General features: G+C 40.7%; 1 long non-coding RNA gene across 1 annotated transcript; it reads left to right on the top strand.

Annotated features, from left to right (window-relative positions):
* Nucleotides 1-378: 378 nt before the first annotated feature.
* On the top strand, nucleotides 379-9349 carry LOC112621352. Its single transcript, XR_003118709.1, has 2 exons — nucleotides 379-708; nucleotides 9002-9349. It is a non-coding gene; the product is annotated as an uncharacterized LOC112621352 (long non-coding RNA).
* Nucleotides 9350-17071: the final 7722 nt, after the last annotated feature.

Raw genomic sequence — 17071 nt, forward strand, 5'->3', positions numbered from 1 at the left:
AACAGAATAAGAAAGTCCCCAACATCTGGGAGGGAGGGGAGCACCATGACAGCAGCAACAGGAAAGTGCACATAAGAGATGTGTTAAATCAAACTAAATTTAAGCTTTAAAAGTCTCCATATGAGCCCTACAAGACAACCTGTGACTTAACTTAGTAGGGAAACAAACTGAAAATCTGACTTAGGAATTTGCCTTTGTAACAAATAGCTGAGTCTCGGCCAATCACGGCAGCCAAGCTTCAGTCAATGACAGGTGGCCAGCTATTGAAACCCGGTTCAACAGGCAAATACCAAGCTTTAACTAGCTGAGCTGTCTGCACACCTCCTTCCATCTTCTGTTCTTCAGTGACCTTGTTTTTTTTGTCCGTAAACATTAACCAGCCATGTGGCAGCCTCAGAAAGTCTTTCAGAACCTGTTCTGGTTCTGAGGATCGCCCGACGCACAGAGTTCTTTGCTCGATTAAACGCTGTTACCTTTAATTTGTCTAAAGCTTTTCTTTTTACAGATGTTTATAAGGTAGATGTTCATAAGCAAGAGAATGTAACTCTATTTGCCTTTAAATACTTGTTATGAAGAAGTTATATTTGGAAAGTTCTAAGAAAGCTGCAATCACTTACTGTTGCCGGAAACTGCCTTGTGGCCTGGCATCCTGGGAATTTGCTTGGTTTTTTGTGGCTGCCATCCAAAACTGGGAACCACAAGTCAAAGGTAAATATAAGCTAAAATTACATTACTTCCCTTCCTTGTTTATGCATTTCTGCTGAATGGGGACATTTTAGCAGTAATATTGCATTTGTTAGGAGGATAGACTGTCACAGCAAGTCAATCATAGCTGTAATAAAAACACAGAAACATTCTTATGCGTTTTTCCACAATTCACTATGTCAGTTGGGATAAAACTCAGACTCCTAGTTACATAACACTATAAATAGGTGTAATTGCACTTCATCTCTAAATGTGAGTAGATATACATGGAAATGACAGAAATGTGTTAGTTATATTCAATAGCTTCCAAAGAACAACATCTAGATTTCTAGCTCCAAAAGGAAATTTTTCAAGATTAAACTTAAAACCAGTTTTATAACTTAAAATGAAAAATATTCCTCTGGAAATAGTCAAGGGAAAATACATAATGTTTTCAAAGGGGAGAGACTCATAATCAAACATCAACATTCACGAAAATGGAAGCCAAAGGAATAGAAATGTTAAGTGTAGACACATTGGAGTCTTCAACATAAGAGTCAAGTGTTTAGAAGAAAACTTTATCACATCTAAATCAGAGATTCTAAATCTTTTTAAAATTTCTATCAAAACTGATCATTGTACTTTTCTCTTCATGTATAATTCATCGTTCTGGAAGCATGCAACCCTTCTCACAGTTGTTACAATTAACTGCATTTGGATATCAATTTAAGAATATAACTACTGGCCGAGCACTGGTGACTCATGCCCATAATCCCAGCACTTTGGGAGGCCGAGGCGGGTGGATCATGAGGTCAAGAGATCGAGACCATCCTGGCCAACATTGTGAAAAGCTGTCTCTACTAAAAAGACAAAAATTAGCTGGGCGTGGTGGTGCACACCTGTAATCCCAGCTACTCGGGAGGCTGAGGCAGGAGAAACGCTTGAACCCAGGAGGTAGAGGTTGAAGTGAGCCGAGATCATGCCACTGCACTCCAGCCTGGGTGACAGTGTGAGACTTTGTCTCAAAAAAAGAAAAAAAAAAAAGAATATAACTACTTATGCTACTTATGCAGACATGTAACAAAATCAAGGTTGTTGGTTACAGCTAGTCATTTTTCTGTGAGTAATCCCAGGCATGCTTAATTCTCTATGTAAGTATCATAACTTGTGAAACTACAACATCCAGTGCCTTCTACTATGGGCCCTCGCTTAGGGTAGATAAAAGGAATAGAGAAAATTAAATTCTGAGTATACTATCAAAAAGAAACTGCTACATTTTCCTACAGGTTGCAGCTATTTTACAGTACAATATAGAGCAGTCATCAATATGTGTATAGTAAAAGAAAACTTGTGCACTAAGAAGAAAAACCAGGGCAAACACAGTGGCTCACGCCTATAGTCCCAGCACTTTGGGAGGCTGAGATGGGAGGATCACTTGATCCCAGGAGTACAAGGATAGTGAGACCCAGTCTCTACAAAGCATTAAAAATTAGCTGGGCCTGATGGTATACACCTATAATACTAGCTATTCAGGAAGCTGAAGTAAGAGAATCACTTCAAGAGTTGGAGGCTTCGGTGAGCCATGATCACACCACTGCACTCCAGTCTGGACAACAGAAAGAGACCCTGTCCCAGAAACAACAACAACAGGTAATAGATCCTTCCACTATTTACTTGCCATATTTTGTAACTCAAGTGAATCTTCCGTTCCTCTGTAATGTGGTTCATGAGAGGTTCTAGGATGTGTACATCTTTGAAATGGTTAAGAAATTTATTTACAAACTATTTAACAAGGAGTTAAATACCAAGGGAAATACAAGCCCATGAATAATCACAAAAAAGGATGATTTACTAAAGGGAAAGTTAGAGTTCTATGGACACACAGTGGAGAAAACCAACCTAAATTAGTAGAAGAGGAGGTCAGGAAGATTTTCCTGGGGATTGAATGAGACCATAGCATCCTAAAAGAGGAAAAGGAGCGGGATTTGGAGAGTGTTGACTGAAGGCCTTGAGAAGAGAAAGCAAAACCAGGGAATCCTCCAGGGACTAAAAGGAGTGACTGCAGCGTCAATGATGGAGAGAGATGGGAAGGACAAGGGGGGAAAGCAGGTGGAGAGATGGCAAATAAGGACAGCAGGAGGGAATGCAACGAGATCTGACCAGGGAAATAAGGGTGAATCAGATCGAGCAGGGCTCCATCTATTATCAGCAATTTTCTCCAGAATGTTGACTGCCCTCAAGGAAAGAAAAATGAAGCCAATGAAAAGCTTAAAGCATGTAGAACTGATACAAAGAGAATTATGTCTCAGTAATATCACTCTAGCTTTGTTGGAGATTATGAATTAGTCCAGGAGAAAAGCAGTAATGGCTTGTACCAGACCCTGCCAATAGAGATAGAAAGAAATGGATGGAATAGACATGCATTTAAGAAGGGTCAGCAGAGTGTGGTGAAGACTGGGCTGTGAGGCTGAAGTAAGAGAGAGCTGGGCAGGGGGATTATTGAGAAGTAGAGAAATAATGGTCAGTAAAAAGATACATGGTCAGAGGAAAGCCAAGTGTAGAGAAAGGAGTGTGTGGACAAAGATTAAGTTGAAATACACCAAGCACCCTCTGAGATGGTGTCTTTGGAGGCCAGGACAAGATTTGCAGAGCCAGACCTTAAAAGAAAGACAGATACTGAGAGCTACCCACAGACTGGATTTGAGCATTTAGCTGAAAGAGCTCTTGAAAGAATGGACCCCAAAATTTAATCAAAATTAAGCTCTCTTCAGTCATAGTTTTCTCAATATCGATTTTTTTCTTAAGTATAGGAAAGAGAGAGAGTGTGTGTGTGTGTGTTCTGATGGGAATTTTGCATAATCAAGACCTCAGATAGCCAGAAATAATTAAAATTTTTTGAAATTTTTTTGAAAGTCTAATGCCTTTCAAAATGATTATCTTTGTTTGAAATAATAAAAACAAAATTTGCTAGCAGGCCTTTTCCCAGATCTTGCTCACCTTGAAAAGTAAATAAAGAAAGAAGTAGGTTAATTTCTGTCCCAATCAAAATACTGCTTTCTCCTTTTTGTATCTGGGGAGTCAAACTATAGGTCAGCATCCAAGAAAAGATTTTAGTCTCCCTGTTCATCTAGACTTTTCCTTAAGATTCTAAATTCACCAAGTCCCATCTCTTTTCTCATCTATAATTCACATTTGCTTTTGTAATAGTCCTCTGTTCCTCTTTCCCTCTCTCCCTTCCTTCTTACCTCCCTCCCTCACTCTGAAAAAAATAAAACAATAACAATAAAACCATCCCAATGTGTTGAGGATTTGCTGATCAGTTCACTGTGGTATGAAGCTGTCAGTGGACAGTTTTTCTAAAATACACTCTTTTCTGTTCAACTGGACTAGACACTGGTCTATCTGTCATCAAGTTCCAGACTCACAACCCTGTGCTTTTTAGACATCTTTCTGGAATGAATGCGACAAAGAAGCAACTCAGTCTTCTCCAGAGGTATCAGGACAAAGACAGGAGGCTGAATGCATTGTCGTGATTCTCAAAGGTACCTCATAGAGCTTCAGTAAGCAATTCTGCTCTATGACAGGAGTATGCTAACTAGAACAGCAGTCAGAGTCGATGAGGCAATCAAATTGAAAAAGGAGGTTTTTTTCTCTCTCACACACACACTGCATTTTTATTCTGAATTACCGTTTTCATTAAAAATAAAATCCTCCCCCCGTATGGGTTGGATCTGTGTCCCCGTCTAAATCTCATGTTGAAATGTAACCTCCAATGCTGGAGGTGGGGCCTGGTGGGCGGTGATTAGTTCGTGGGGGCAGTCTCTCATGGTTTATCGCCATCCCCCTTGGAGCTGTCATTGCGATAGTGAGATCTGCTTGTTTAAAAGTGTGTGGCACCTCCCTCCTCTCTCTCTTCCTCCTGCTCTGGCCATGTGAAATGCTGGCTCCCCTTTTGCTTTCTGCCATGACAGGAATCTTCCCCAGAATCTTCTCCCCAGAAGCAAAAGCTGCCATGCTTCCTGGACTGGTCTGCAGAACCATGAGCCAATTAAACCTCTTTTCTTTATAAATTACCCAGCCTCAGGTATTTCTTTACAGCAATGTGAGAACAGACTAATACACCTCCCCCCACCTCAGTCACCCCAATCTAATCATGAAAACACAAACTCAAACAGAGGAACCTTCTACCAAATACCTGGCCAGTACTCCCTGAATTTGTCATGATCATGACAAATAAAGACTGAGAAAGTATTCGGAACAGAACAGACTAAAAGATGATGGCAACAAATGCAATGCTATCTCCTGCATGGGATCCTGGAAGAGAAAAAGGACATTTCATGGAAAAACTAGTGAAATCCAAATAACCTAAGCAGCAGTAAAGTACCAATGCTGGTTTTTAGTTCTGACAAATCTGTCATGAGAATGTAAATGGTTAACATCAGAGAAACTGATTGAGGGGTATACAGAAACTCAGTACTTATTTTGCTAATTCTCTGTTAATCTTAGCTTATTCCAAAATAAAAAGTTTATGTAAAAAATAGGAAATAAAACCTTCATCTTATTTTCTCCCCTCTGGTAGCTGCAATACTAAAATACAAAATAACATTTTATATGATGCAATGTATTCATCTCTGATCTATATTATTTTATCTAATACTCAGAGCTGCGACACGTGTTACCAGGCTTGATTTATCGCCCTTATTTTACATGCGAGGAAATGGAAGCTTTGAGAGGTGGTGACTTGCCAATATTTCACTGTGTTGGTTAGGGCACAAGATAAGCTATTTTTACAAGAAGATCTCGAAAATGCAATAGCTCAAAAAAAATTATTCCTTATTTTTCTCTCCTAAAACAGTGAAAAGATGTCATGAAATTGAGGGCCCAGGCTCCTATCTTGCGGTTCCCTTGGGTTTGCCCGTGTCATTAGGTAAAATGGACCCACCACATCTGCATGCCAGCCCAGAGGGAAGGGGAAAGAAGGTTAGGAAGCAGCGCCTTATTAAGGACATTGCACACAATTGCCCACATAATTTTAATTTGCAACCCATTAACCAAAGTTAGCCTCTAATGGCTACTCCTAACCTAAAGAAGATGGAAATGTAGTCTAGCTATGGGGCTACAACTCAAGAAGTAAAAGAGAGATAATTATGGGGACAAGTAACCAAATCTACCACATTTCCAGGTACTTTAGAAGTAGAAGCGGGCTTTTCATCAAGACCTTCTGATTTCAAGTTTGATGCTATTCCTCTTGCCTGTTGAATATACATTTGCACTGTATTCATCTACATATAAAAGTAAAACAAACAGTAAATGCAGCTAATTTTCTATTTTACTTAATATCTTTTTATAACTAAATTTGCCACTTAATAAAAACATTGAATTATTAATCATTTCTTTTTGGGTCACATCCCTCTGATGTTCATGTATTTTGTGACATCAATTTAAACATGTAAATACCTTCTAGAACGCATATCTAATATAGCACTGGCTTTAACATTTCTCTTAAAGCTAGAGAAAGACTAAGGTACTAGGCAGAAAGCCAAAGAAGCCAACACAGCACAGCTGCTCTGTGCTCTGTTGGCTTCTTTTGTCAATTTCTCTGTGACCATAGAAAAACTATTTATCTGATCTTTTCAAGATTCAATCCAGGTTTTGTAGAAACTAAAGATTATACGTGATTTAGAGACTCTCTTTAAGAAAAATACCCAATTATTAATCTAAAATTAAGTATGAAGGGAAATACTTATATGATAAATAAAATCAGAGCAATTAAAAAAATTAAATACAGAAAACTAGCTGGGTATGGCCAGGCGCGGTGGCTCACAACTGTAATCCCAGCACTTTGGGAGGCCGAGGCGGGCAGATCACAAGGTCAGGAGATTGAGACCAACGTGGCTAACACAGTGAAACCCTGTCTCTACTAAAAATACAAAAAATTAGCCGGGTGTGGTGGCGGCGCCTGTAGTCCCAGCTACTCGGGAGGCTGAGGCAGGAGACTGGCGGGAACCCGGGAGGCGGAGCTTGCAGGGACCCGAGATCGCACCACTGCACTGCAGCCTGGGCGACAGAGCAAGACTCCCTCTCAAAAACAAAAACAAACAAACAAAAAATTAGCCGGGTGTGACGGTAATGGGTCTATGGTCCCAGCTACTCAGGAGGCTGAGGTGGGAAATCACTTGAGCCCCCGAGATCAAGACTGCAGTGAGCCAAGATCATGCCACTGCACTCCAGCCTGGGTGTCAGAGTGAGACCCTGTCTCTAGACAGATAGATAGATAGATAGATAGATAGATAGATAGATAGATAGATAGATAGATAGATAGATAGATAGATAGATAATTTTAAAATAAAAAATTTAGAAGTTGATAAAAGCCACAAATACCAAAAACCTCTGAAATATAAGATGTTTTTATTCTGCCTGACATATAATACTTTTCTCCCTACATTGTTTGCTACATACTCATTGATATCTTTATATGGTGACAGTTTTGTAATATTTTCTAAAAGGTGTTTAAAATTAGTTTTAACATGACTGACTAAAATTGCTTTTCTAATATTATAGTTGGGATTTATTTTTAAAAAGTAACTTCACATTTAGGTGTACTTGTATTACTATGACTCGTTTTACTTTATAAACACAAAAATTATAGTAAATTCTGTTTTGTCGGATCCCCATCAAAAAAAGAAAAAGAGCGTACTTATCATTACAATGTGCTGCAAAAGAGAAGCTCCACTTTGATGAGGCTTCAAAAACAAGTGAATTCTTTGCTTGCAATTTTGCACATTTGATGACTGGAAAAATTTTCCCCAAATTAGTTTCTAATGCCTTCCATTCCAAGCTTTTTTTCTCTTCTGCTAACAGAACCAGATTCCATGAGACACATCTGGGAATTACTCCCACCTCAGAACAACTAGCCACAACTTAACCATACATGAAAGTGACCAGAAGCCCCCAAATATATTCTGCTCTGTCCAAATACATCCCCAACTCAACTTCCCCCAGCCAATTGCCAAAAATGCCCAACGTCACCGAGCATAAGATGAACCGTGATGAAGGGGAAGTCAGAAAAGAAAGAGACTGCACCAGTCTGAAGACTGTAGTTCCTCTCGTGAAGTTTACAAAAATATGTGATGATCTAATCACATTCTTAGGACCCCTCCCAGAGTCTTAGCTGGATCCTGTGCTACTGAAAACAGCATGGTACTGACACAAAAATAGACACATTGACCAATGGAACACGACAGAGAGCACAGAAATAAACCCACGCATTTATAGTCAACTGATTTTCAACAGAGGTGCCAAGAACACCCCATGGAAAAAGGATAGTCTCTTCAATAAATGGCGTTGAGAAAACTGGACACTCATATGCAGAAAAATGAAACTGGACCCTTGTCTTACACCACATACAAAAATCAACTCAGAATGGATTAAAGACTTAAACATAAGACCTGAAGCTATAAAGCTACTAGAAGGAAACAGAGGGGAAAAGCTCCACCACATTGATCTGGGCAATGATTTCTCGGAAACACAGAAGCAACAAAAGCAGAAACAAACAAATAGGATTGCATCAAATTTACAAGCTTACGCTTTTTTTTTCCTTTTTTTACATATGCAAAAAGGATAATATTGGCCTATTTTATGGAAAGGCTCCAGTGGGGTACACATAAGTAAACAGTTTGAAAATGAAATACTCTCGGGAAAATCGGTACAGGTCGACTTGCCACCTCCCAAACCTATCATCCCAGTAAACGTAAATGTAAGTAACTTTCTGGTTTATCACACTATCTGTGCTCTTTTCTTTTTATCTCCACCTTTTTTTTTTTTTTTTTTTTTTGAGACAGTCTCACTCTGTCGCCCAGGCTGGATCTCGGCTCACTGCAACCTCTGCCTCCCGGGTTCAAGCGATTCTCTTGCCTCAGCCTCCTGAATAGCTGGGATTACAGGCACACACCACCACCACCAGGCTAATTTTTGTATTTTTATTAGAGACAGGGTTTCACTGTGTTGGCCAGGATGGTCTTGATCTCCTGACCTCGTGATCCGCCCGACTTGGCCCCAAAGTGCTGGGATTAAAGGCGCGAGCCGCTGTGCCTGGCCTTTATCCCCACTTTTATGTAGAATTCTATGATCTCCTTCCTCCCACCTGGCTTATATTTTTTCTTTTTATTTTCTGCTTTTCCTCTTCCCTTTTTTTCCACCCTCCCGCCCCTCTCCTCCCACCCAGTCTCCAATTCCTGTTGTTTGTGTCCACTTATGTGCTAGCAGAGCTGCTCCCTTGGCATTTCTAAGCTGCTTTTCATACCTTTAAAACCTCCAGAGGCTGGGAAACGCCATCCATCCAGAAGAGAAATGTAGCCACGTGATGCCTCACTCACCAGATGGGATTTCAGGGTGACCCTGTCTGATTACCAGCCTCGACTTATGAAATGCAGCCAATGATGAAATTCATGGCAGGCAAATTCCCTGTTCAAGGTGGGGCCACAGCATGATGGATGGGCCAGCAGTGATGGACAGCTCCTCTGAATTTTGGTTCCTGGGTTTCCTCCAGCAAGCACTGAGTTGTTCCAGAGATAACACTCTACCAGGGGCTGGGCTCTGGGCTGAATGCTTGCTTAGGGATAACACCCTCATTACTCAGTAAAGCAAATTATTATTGACAGTGTAAGATTTTAATTCATTTTGGTAATGTTTAAATTAAGCAGACAGCCTGGCATATGGATCAAGATTCCTAGAACTGTAAAAGATTCTCTCTTCCAAAGTATTAGTGAAACACAGAATTAAAGTAAAATGAAAGATGTATATATAGGATTTATATATAGAAGCTTCTTAATCCTATTTGTCATCTGTTCGTTCTTTTTGGGAAATAACTATGACAACTCACTATAATCTTAATCCTGCATAGTCGTTTGGTTTATATTTTAATACAGGACCCTATTTTAGTATTAGGAAATGAATTAGAAATCTAAATATGAAAAAAGTTGGGTGACTTTAATACACCTAATAACATTATCTCATTAATCCTCATGTTGTTTCTGAAAGATGTATGCAATGTATTTTATCTCCATTTTACAGAATGTGAAACCAAGATATCCCAAAGCGTTTTAACATAATTAAGGTCACACAGTGGCTCAGTGATACAGTCAGAAATAGAAGCTAGTTTTTCTAACAAGAAGGTCACTGAAAATTAATCAGAAACACAGCAGGTCCACTCTTTCTCTGATGGCTAGAAAATTCGTCTGAAGTTGAATACTGATTTGGGAAGGAATAAAGTCTTCACGGCTGGTGACTTATCATCTTTAGAAGATTTTCAGTCCAAAAACCTGTAACATAACTTGTAATCCTCACTTAGATTCGGTACATTACAGCAAAGATAGCTTAAAAAAAAAAAAGCCTATAAAGAAAATCTTATTCTTCCCCACCTATCTCATTTATAAAATTCAGAGAGTCATTCCTATGAAAAACAGAATCCATAGATTCCAATAAAAAAAAATACGTAGCTAGCTGGGTATGGTGGCATGCACCTACAGCTCCAGCTACTTGGGAGGCTGGGGTGGGAGGATCTCTTGAGCCCAGAAGTTCAAGCCTGCAATGAACTATGATCACACCACTGCACTCCAGCCTAGGAAACAGAGCAAGACCCCATCAAAGAAAAAACAAAGGAACAAAGGAAGGAAAGACAGAAAGGAGGAAAGAAGGGAAGGAAGGAAGGAAGGAAGGAAGGAAGGAAGGAAGGAAGGAAGGAAGGAAGGAAGGAAGGAAGGAAGGAAAGAAGGAGGGAGGGAGGGAGGGAGGGAGGGTAAAAGAAGGAAGGCAGTCAGGCAAGAAGTTCTAATTCATAGTTCCAGACTCGGGAACTTCTAAGAAGACAGTTTTGGAAATAGGACTCAATTACATCCTAGGGCTTCTGTTCCTGGTTCTGGAGCTGACATCATCAAGGATGAATAATAATAAAGGCCACATCTACATAAAAAGGTTATGGCAAAAATCATTCATTTATCCTCAGTGCTTGGCTTAGCCAGATGACCAGGTAATTAATGCATAATCATTGACTGTAAAGGGGAAGGGTATGCAAATAATTAATGATACTCATGTGTGTCATTCTCACTCTGCTCCAACTTAACTCCACCTGGAGACAATCCTAATATTCCTGGAGTATTTCAGGATTTTTCCACCACTTAAATGTTTTTTCAACCAGGAGATTTCTTCCACCTTCCTTCAACAAAAATACTTTCTCTGGCTGGGTGTGGTGGCTCATGCCTGTAATCCCAGCTCTTTAGGAGGCCAAGGTGGGCAGATCACTTGAGGTCAGGAGTTTGAGACCAGCCTGGCCAACATGATGAAACCTTGTCTCTACTAAAAATACAAAAATTAGCTGGGTGTGATGGCACACACCTATAATCCCAGCTACTCAGGAGGGTGAGGCAGGAGAATCACTTGAACCCAGGAGGCGGAGGTTGCAGTGGGCCGAGATTGCACCACTGCATTCCAGCCTGGGCAAAAGAGTAAGACTCCATCTCAAAAAAAAAAAAAGGAATTTCTCATATTTATAAATACCAATGTCATACATTTGCAACTGCCATCACATTGTTTTGATTGAACAGATAACCACCAGTTCAATGCTTTTCCAATTTTATTGAGTAAAATGATCGCCAAGGGTATATGTTAAACACAGATTCTCAGGACCCCAGTGATTCTGATTCCAATAGAAGGATGGGACTCACCATTAAACAAGACCCAGGCATGACCTTATTCTACAGATAAAGATATTAAGGCTCCAAACAGTTTCTCACCCAAGGCAACCGGTTCATCCATTTAGTCGGTCACGCAGCCATTCAACAAAAACTGATTATGAGTATACGTGCTCCAGTGCTATTGGTTTGCACAGAACTGGAGCTTGGCATGATCCCCAGCCCATTGCTATTTCTACTTTGTCTGCTGCCATATGTTATCGAACTTCAAAACAACATGCAAGACTGGCAGGGGGTAGACTTAAGAAAGGTTTTATGGAGCAGGTAGTATTTGGAGTCAACTTTAAAGAGTGGATAAAATTTCAGCCAGCACAATGTAACAGGGAACTGGGCCAGGAAAGATATTGACAATGGTACAAAGGCTTGTGTTCAGAACCGCAGATTGCACCCAGAAGACCAAATAAGTGAATCAACTATAGCACAGCGGTGATACAGCTCAGGGTTCCCCACTCAGCATGTTTCAGAAGGATACATGTATCTCCTAAGCAGTTCTCGCTGCCACCTTTAAGTTGGTTGGAATTCCCATTGGGAACAGGAGAATCCTAACAGCAGTAGCTTGAGCCCTCCCTGGCCAGGTACCCTCGTGTCTCCAGTGTCAGCTCCAGGATTTCCAGGGGCAAGGACTCCTTCCTCACTAACAACTTACTGATGCAGAAGGATAGGGAATGAGATGGGAAAAGCTGCATGAAAAACCAAACAAGCAGTATAAATATGACCGGAAAAGTCCTCAGGATGCTGGTGTCTCTTGATCATCTCTCATCAAAATGTGTAAGCATCGAGTTATTTCTCAGGGCTCTTTGGTTTTCAGCATGGGTTGCCTACAAAAATCACCTAAGGAGCTTTTTAAAAAACACTGATGCCCTGGCACCCTCACAGAACAACCAACTCAGAAGCTCTAGGGTGGAGTCCAGGCATCAGTACATGTTAAAGCTCACCTGGTGGTTCTAATATGTATCCAGGATTATGAAGCATTGACTTCAAAAGGCTGAGCTTGAAGACCACAAATGCAGTATAAATGTGCTGGAGCCAATGAACTGAGATGCAGGTAGCTTTGAATAGAGTAATTTCAACCTGCTACAAGGAGGCTTAGGAAGAAAGGCCTAAGTAATCCCAAGGGAAGGGTGCCAGTATGAGCCAACCAACGTGGCACCTAGCGTTCTTATCTCTGTAGGACCAACATGTGCCTGGCTAGATTAACTGATTTTTTTTTCTTTTTTTGAGACGGAGTCTCGCTCTGTCGCCCAGGTTGGAGTGCAGTGGCGCCATCTCGGCTCACTGCAAGCTCTGCCTCCTGGGTTCACACCATTCTCCTGCCTCAGCCTCCCGAGTATCTGGGACTACAGGCACCAACCACCACGCCTGGCTAATTTTTTATATTTTTAGTAGAGACGGGGTTTCACCGTGTTAACCAGGATGGTCTCAATCTCCTGATCTCGGGATCCACCTGTCTAGGCCTCCCAAAGTGCTGGGATTACAGGCGTGAGCCACCGTGCCCGGCTGAATTGATTTTAACAGTAAATAAATAAGTAAACAAAATCTATCATACCAACTTTTCAAATAAGGAAACTGAGTCACGCAAAGGTAAAATTACCCAAGGCCCTTGCTCAAAAATAAGCATGAACATTTACTAAATTGAATTGACTTTGATACATGCAATAGAACATATTTGAATTATAGGACATTACCATTTTTGTAGGTCAAAATTGTTGCATACAGGGAATTCCATGTGGCTTATCCTAATACATTTCCATCCCATCTTGTCTTTACATGTGTTTCTTACTCAACTGTTGCTGCTCAGATGTTTATGCAGGAAGCATAACTGAGTCTTTTCTTTCTGTTGCTCTGGAATCTTTTTCCAGATAACCAAACCAAAATGTTCTATATTAAAATAGCAACTTGTCTTTCTTTCTATTTGTTTCCATCAGTTCTGCTGGACAAAGAGTTTAAATCAGAAGAGGCTGGGTAAAAAGTAGCCCTCCTTGACAACTAAATTAGACTAACGAGGCTTTATAGGACTCAACCTTAGCAGGAAGAGCTGAGGTTGACTAACCAGCCTCCAAGTTTCTGTGCGAACAAGGACAGATCTTGCAGCAAAGTAACAGAAAATAAGTCTGTAACCTTAATCTCTAACTTCTTTAATAAAAGCAGGATCCAAGAGTAAATTTTCTCCCCTTAGAATGTTTGTGAATCAGAGTATCCTAAAGGAAACTCTGCTGGCTCTCCCATCAGTTCAATAAGTAAGCTATGCTAAGAAGAGTTTAATTTGATTGTTGTCTAATTAGCACCAGACTGCATTGAATGGTACCATTTTTTACTGTCCCACCAGATTGCTTTGAGTAAGTTCCATGACGCCAAGGCTGTCTCTGTTTTATTCAGCTCCTCATAACCAATGACTGGCATTGTACCCTATATGAGATAGAGGTCAATAAATACTCTGGAAAGGATAAATATTGTCATTAAAGTAGGAGTTGATGTAGTCATAGTACGAACAATTGCTGGTTTTCTAATCCCAACTTAACAAAAACTGGCTATGTGATTCTGAACAAGTCATTTAAATTCTCTGTGTCTCCTTTTACCTAATGAGTAAAAGAGGGGATTGGAATCAAATCCCTCTTCATCTCTACAATTCTAATGCACATAAGAAAGTGTGATTGAGTTACTCTTGTGAACAGTGTAGTTAACATTTCTGTTCTATTTCCCTGTGTGTTCATTCATTTTCTCCATACTTACCTAAAAGCACACCAGGGAAGGGCAGGGAATGCAGAATTAGGAAGCAAATTACAAAGAATTCTCAGGATTCTGCTTGAAGTATCTTTGCTTCTTTGACTAAGTGAGATTTTACAATAGCAAGGCTCATAGGAACAAAGCTTCTGTATGCACAAGTTATGTTCTCTTTGTGCATTGTCTGAGTTCATTTAGGAATAATTTCTCAATCCTATTGCCTTCCACAAGGTCTACATCATGTTCATTGCAATTTAGTATAAATTCTATTGTCTCTTTGTAAAAACAATAGCAATTTTTCATTGAAAAGCAGTTTCTCCCCAGTGGAAGGGGATCGGATAATAGCATCTTCTTAGCAAGGTCAGACTTTTGGAGCTTTGCTTCAAATGAATAAACTTATTGTCTCCAAGAATTGAAAATCTAACCCTCTGTCCTTGTGGAGAGATACAGCTCCCAAAGGGTAAATGGCCTAAGCCCTAGGATTGCACTGTGTTCCGAAAGGAGGGAAGGAGGCCCCAAACACCACAGCTTTTAAGCCTCTATTCCTTTCTATAAGGTTATATATAAGTTGGATCAAAAGGACTATAACCCAAGGGAAAGGGAAAAGAGGGGAGAAAACACAAAGAAGGGTACCTGGCACTCTCCGTATCTACTCATCTAACAGAAAAAAAAGGCTGCCAACTCCAAACATACATCTTTATATATGTCCAGGCACATAACAGAAAGAGAACTTAGCCTCTTAGTTTCTCAGCGAAGTTTGAACTACATATATAAATCAGCAATACATTTTGGGACACTTAGTTGTAGCACTTATTAAACAATTATGAGGAACATACCACCACGTTGGGAGGCCAAGGCAGGTGGATCGCTTGAGTTCAGGAGATCAAGATCAGCCTGGGAAACATGGTGAAATGCTGTCTCTACAAAAAATACAAAAATTAGCCACGCGTAGTTGTGCGTGCCTGTAGTCTCAGCTGCTTAGGAGGTTGAGGTGCGAGGATCACTTGAACCTGGGAAGTTGAAGCTGCAGTGAGCCGTGATTATGCCACTCCAACCTGGGTGACAGAACACGACCTTGTCTCCAAAAAACAAAAGAAAAAGAAACAAAATACCACCATCATCTTGGTCAGTGATTTAGAATGCTACATACCTGAAGTTTCCATGATTTGTTGCTATGTAATAGATCAATTCGAAGCTTAGCAGCTTAAAGCTTAAAGTACTTATTTTATTATATCTTAAGATCTTGTGTATCAGGAATTCAGGCAGGACTCACCTGGGTGCTTTTACCACTCTGTGCGGCATTGACTGAGGTTGCTCAGGTATTTGGCTGGCAGGTGTGTTGTGCAGAGGGTCGAATGTGGCTTCCTGCCCATGTCTGGTACCCTGGCAGGGATGACTGGCAGGCTGGGCTCAGCTGGGGCCATGGACCAGAGCACCCATGCTGGCCTCTCTGGCATGAGGCCTCAGGTAGTTGCACTTCTTACATGGCTTAGGGCTCTTAAAGAAAGTTTCCTAAGAACCAGAATAGAACCTGCTTATTTCTTAAAGGCTGGGCTCAACAGGTAGTACAATATTATTTCCGCCATTTTCTACTGTCAAAGCAGTCACCGAACCACACATTTTCAAGGCGGAAGGCCATAGACATTCGACCCCCATCCAATCTCCTGATGGAAAGAAAGTCAAATAACTCGTAATGATCCTTAACGTGCCGTATCTGCCAAGGTTCCTCCAAGGTCACACTTCTTGGAAGGACCAAATCTGTAATTCGGCAAGTCAACCTACAAAAAAGTACAAGAGGCCTGCCAGAAGGGAGGGGTGGGAAATATTAAAACCAATGCCAGGATGGAGGGGTGTGAAGGTAAAGAGAAAAAGTCTGCAGTGTGAGCACCATGGAATCCCGAGTCTGTTACACTAATACTGGAGACAGGAATGCCCTGAGTGGAGAGAAGACGTGCAGAGTTAAGCACAGAAGATTAAGATAGATAAGTGTGATACTATGAAATGTCAGTGATTTTTGTCCTCTGAGCCTCCTGGTGAGGAAACTGGGGTCACAATTGTTTTCAGGAGATGAGGGATCTGAAAAACAGAAAGATATAGAAGTAGAATTACAACCTTTAGAGATGTGTTATCAAATTATCAAAGGTTTCCTGCTCAAGAACTTAATGAAAACAACTTTAATATGTTCTAAAGAAACTTTAATAACTCTTACACTTTTTTCCCTTGATATAAGTGAATATGCATGAGCCATACAGGTTCCCCTTCCAAATTGAGGCACTCATTCCCCTAGGCACCGGGAGTGGTGGCGGCCGGTGGTTCTCAGCCCAGAGTTTCTCCCTGGGACTCATTGTGTTCTGAAGGGAGCTGCTCCGATGGGCAGCCCTCATCTAACCACTGGTCCTCCTTATGAAATTGCCTGATGCCTTTTTCGGTGACTGCATCGCAGTTTAACTCCTCCCTTTGTACAATCGTACCTCTTCTCCCCTATAAGAGTTGATCCCAAGAGCACTCCCTAATAACATTCTGCACACAAATTCTCATCTCAGACTTTGGTTCCCAAGAAACTCATTCTAAAACATAAGTATAGCAGCAGTTGAGTGACCAGGTTAGACTGAACTAGCCATGTAAGGGACTTGCTGATTATACTGCCCCATTAGGGAAGCATTGGAATAGCAACCACATAACCAAGGGAAATGGCTCTGAATGTTTCCTTGGAGTGGAGGCTTGTTCTTTATTCTATTCATGTGTTGGCAAACTGGCTCTATAGGGAAAAATGGGGCCTCGACATGTATATATATAATTTCTTTGCCAATTTCTGTGGTGTAGATTTTCCTACTTTGGTTGATTTCAAGCTACCAGCTTCTTTAACTGGGCTCATCAATTTCCTAAATATTTAACAATCATCTCTTGGGGATCTCCAG

This window comes from Theropithecus gelada, chromosome 3, assembly GCF_003255815.1.
Source record: "Theropithecus gelada isolate Dixy chromosome 3, Tgel_1.0, whole genome shotgun sequence".
Lineage (NCBI taxonomy): Eukaryota > Metazoa > Chordata > Mammalia > Primates > Cercopithecidae > Theropithecus > Theropithecus gelada.